Source organism: Electrona antarctica, assembly GCF_951216825.1.
Source record: "Electrona antarctica genome assembly, chromosome: 12".
Classification (NCBI taxonomy): domain Eukaryota; kingdom Metazoa; phylum Chordata; class Actinopteri; order Myctophiformes; family Myctophidae; genus Electrona; species Electrona antarctica.
The window spans coordinates 10500348-10504412 of NC_136793.1; positions in this window are offsets into that span (position 1 = coordinate 10500348).

A 4065-nucleotide genomic window follows, 5' to 3' on the forward strand; every position below is an offset into this window, starting at 1 on the left:
GGAAATCAGACTTTGAATAGGGGACACATTAGCACATTCCACACCAAGCCAACATGGGACACGAAGCAAGAGGTGTCACTGACACCAAATGGGCCATTAGACACCGGGCCCAGGAAACAAAAGAGAAACACATGACAGGGACACCTTGAAATATAAATGTTACTTAGAAGAGCCTGGGGGTTTTTCTTTTTTAAATGGAAACAGTAAAAACTCAAATAACAAAAAAATATAAAGTTTTAAAGAATAGACCAAATACGTACGTAAACCTAAATTCCAACGCTAAACCTAAACCTCACAGGAAGCCACGAGCTAGTCATAAAACCTGCCACTGGCTAATTGAGGAGCCATGGGGTGAATTAACCCTAAACCCCAATAAGGCTAAATAAACCAAAATCCTAAAACAATAGGGTAAACTTTAACTCAGGGATAAACTGGAGAAAATCTAAGAGTGGTTAGATCAGGCTTCCTTCAAATACATGGCGAATGAACTCATTCCTTGCACTGTACTGAAGTCCCAGTTGTCTCCCAGTGCATGCCCAGTGCCTCCCCAGTGTCCCTCCAATGTTTCCCCAGTTGCCCCCCAGTGCCTACCCAGTGCCCCCCCAGTGTCCCCCCAGTGCCTCCCCAGTGTCCCCCCAGGGTCCCCCCAGTGCCTCCCTAGTGCCCCCCCAGTGTCCCCCCAGTGCCCCCCCAGTGCCACCCCAGTGTCCCCCAGTGTCCCCCCAGTGCCTCCCCATTGTCCCCCCAATGCTTCCCCAGTTGCCCCACAGTGCCTCCCCAGTGCCCCCCCAGTGCCTTCCCAGTGCCTCCCCAGTGTCCCCCCAGTGCCTCCCCAGTGTCCCCCCAGTGCCTCCCCAGTGCCCCCCCAGTGCATCCCAAGTGTCCTCCCAGTGTCCCCCCAGTGCCTCCCCAGTGTCCCCCCCAGTGCCTCCCCACCCTCCGAGAACATGGACTATAGCCTTTCGCTTTTCCGTGATTTTCACCTTTTTTTCAAATCCCCCGAAATCGTGAAAAACAACATAATATAGTATGCCCTCCGAGAACATGGACTATAGCCTTTCGCTTTTCCGTGATTTTCGCCTTTTTTTCAAATCCTCCGAAATCGTGAAATACGACATACTATAGTATGCCCTCCGAGAACATGGACTATAGCCTTTTGCTTTTCTGTGTTTTTCGCCTTTTTTTCAAATCCTCCGAAATCGTGAAATACGACATACTATAGTATGCCCTCCGAGAACCTGGACTATAGCCTCCGAAATCGTGAGTCATTTTCGTCTTTCTTTCAAATCCTCAAAAATGATGGAAAACGGCATGCTATAGTATGCCGTTCGAGACCATGGGCTATAGCCCATCGCCTCGGAGTGATTTTCGTCTTTTTTTCAAATCCTCATTTTCGTCTTTTTTTCAAATCCTCAAAAATGTAGATAAACGGCATGCTATAGTATGCCGTCCGATATGGGCTATAGCTCATGGTCAAAAATGATGAAAAACGAGGATTTGAAAAAAAGACAAATCACTCCGAGACCATGGGCTTTAGCCCATCGTCTCGGAGTGATTTTTCGTCTTTTTTTCAAATCCTCAAAAATGATGGAAAACGGCATGCTATAGCCCATCGTCATGCTATAGCCCATCGTCTGGGAGTAATTTTCGTATTTTTTTCAAATCCTCAGAAATTATGGAAAATGGCATGCTATTATAGTATGCCGTTCGAGACCATGGCCTAGCCCATCGTCTCGGAGTGATTTTTCGTCTTTTTTTCAAATCCTCAAAAATGATGGAAAACGGCATGCTATAGCCCATCGTCATGCTATAGCCCATCGTCTGGGAGTAATTTTCGTCTTTTTTTCAAATCCTAAAAGATTATGGAAAACGCCATGCTATAGTATGCCGTTCGAGACCATGGGCCCATCGCCTCGGAACAATATGCCTATAGCCTACAATAGCACTGTGAGTCTTAGCTCTGGTCCATAGCTCTAACGCATTAGATTAGAGCTATGGACCAGAGCTATAAGTGGGTCTCAGACTGGGGGGTCCGGGGACCCCCTGCAGTACCTACCTGTCGGTTGCTGGGGTCTGGGGAGTGGGACCCTCTGCAGTAGCTACCTACCTGTCGGTTGCTGGGGTCTGGGGACCCCGTGCAGTAGCTACCTGTCGGTTGCTGAGGTCTGGGGAGCCCCTGCAGTAGCTACCTGTCGGTTGCTGGGGGTCCCATAGATAGAAATGCCACTAAATGGGGGTCGTAGCCTAATGCATGTCAAACTAGCCCTAAACATAACCTGACAAAAACAAGTAGTCCGTGTTGAAAAATGTTTTTACGAACGGGGCTTGAACTGGCAAAATTACGATGTTGGGACTCAAAGACGGATGACTAGCCCACTAGACCACTGAGGATGTTAAAAGGTTGGAGATCAGGTTCTGTATTGTGTATTTAAGCCATGACGTCAGCCACTTGGGTTCTACTCAAGGAAACTTTCACGTCATATATTTTCTTTGTCGTGGAAATTAAATGATTACTATATTTACCCAGGGTATCTGGGCTAAGCTCAAGAACTTGTTTCCAGCCAGGCCCTGCTCATAAAACATTTCATCGTAGTGGTTCAATGCCTTGTTCAAGGGAACTTCAGCGGCGGTAATTTTAACGTGTCGGACCGCTGATTCGAACTGGCGACCTTCCGGTATCAAGACCGCTCCGCAATCCGTTCGGCCACCGCTGCCACTGGACACTTTACACTTACAGTTACATTAATAATTCTACTCGAGTTGGAAGCATTAAGACCCATTAACACTTTGATTGCTACAAGATCTCGACAGGCCTATTTGGATGTTGCTACCGTTTAACATTGCACAAAGGCCTTGTTCGGGGGCCCACAGCAAAATGTTCTCTTATAGCGAGAATCACACGCATACATCAAAAGAAAGCTGAACTTGTCCACTTCAATTTAAAAAATACATTTTGATTTTACCATGTTCCATTCTGGAGATATTGACCTTTTTGCAACACCTGCATTTGCCTGGAAGTGGTTATCTTGAACAGCGAGCAGAGTTATGGATGGTTTAAAGTCAGAGACATTGACAGGCAGATATAAAATTGAACCCAATAAATATCCTATACATCCTATACACCGAATGAAAGCCCTGAATGTGTACTTTTACGAGGAAAAGAGTAAACATTGATCCCATGTACAGTTAGACAGTAATTGGTTATTGAATGCAGCTTGTGCCCACCAGATAACTTCAGAGAAGACATGGACGTGAACTCCTCAATATTCACAAAATAAGGCCTATAGCGACATATAAATACTATATACCGTATGAAACAGAAGACTCTCTGCTTTCATAAGAAAAAAACTTCTACTGTAGTAATAATAAAAATCACACCCATGTGAAGTGAGTGGTGCAACTCTGTCCCATATTCTGTTCTCTGCTTATTCAATACAGCTCGCTATATACGGACTGAGGCAGAAAGTCATGTAAACCTTTTATTTACAGTTTGGTCTGTAAACTTCTACTGTAATAATAAAAATCACACCCCTGTGAAGTGAGCGTTGCAACTGTTCTGTACTTATTCACTACAGCTCGCTATATACGGACTGAGACAGAAAGTCATGTAAACCTTTTATTTACAGTTTGGTCTGTAAACTTCTACTGTAATAATAAAAATCACACCCCTGTGAAGTGAGCGGTGCAACTGTTCTCTACAGTTGCACCGCGCAACTGTAGAGAACAGTTGCACCGCTCACTTCACAGGGGTGTGATTTTTATTATTACAGTAGAAGTTTACAGACCAAACTGTAAATAAAAGGTTTACATGACTTTCTGCCTCAGTCCGTATATAGCGAGCTGTATTGAATAAGCAGAGAACAGAATATGGGACAGAGTTGCACCACTCACTTCACATGGGTGTGATTTTTATTATTACTACAGTAGAAGTTATTTTCTTATGAAAGCAGAGAGTCTTCTGTTTCATACGGTATATAGTATTTATATGTCGCTATAGGCCTTATTTTGTGAATATTGAGTACGGGTCCATGTCTTCTCTGCAGTTATATCTGGTGGGCGCAATGT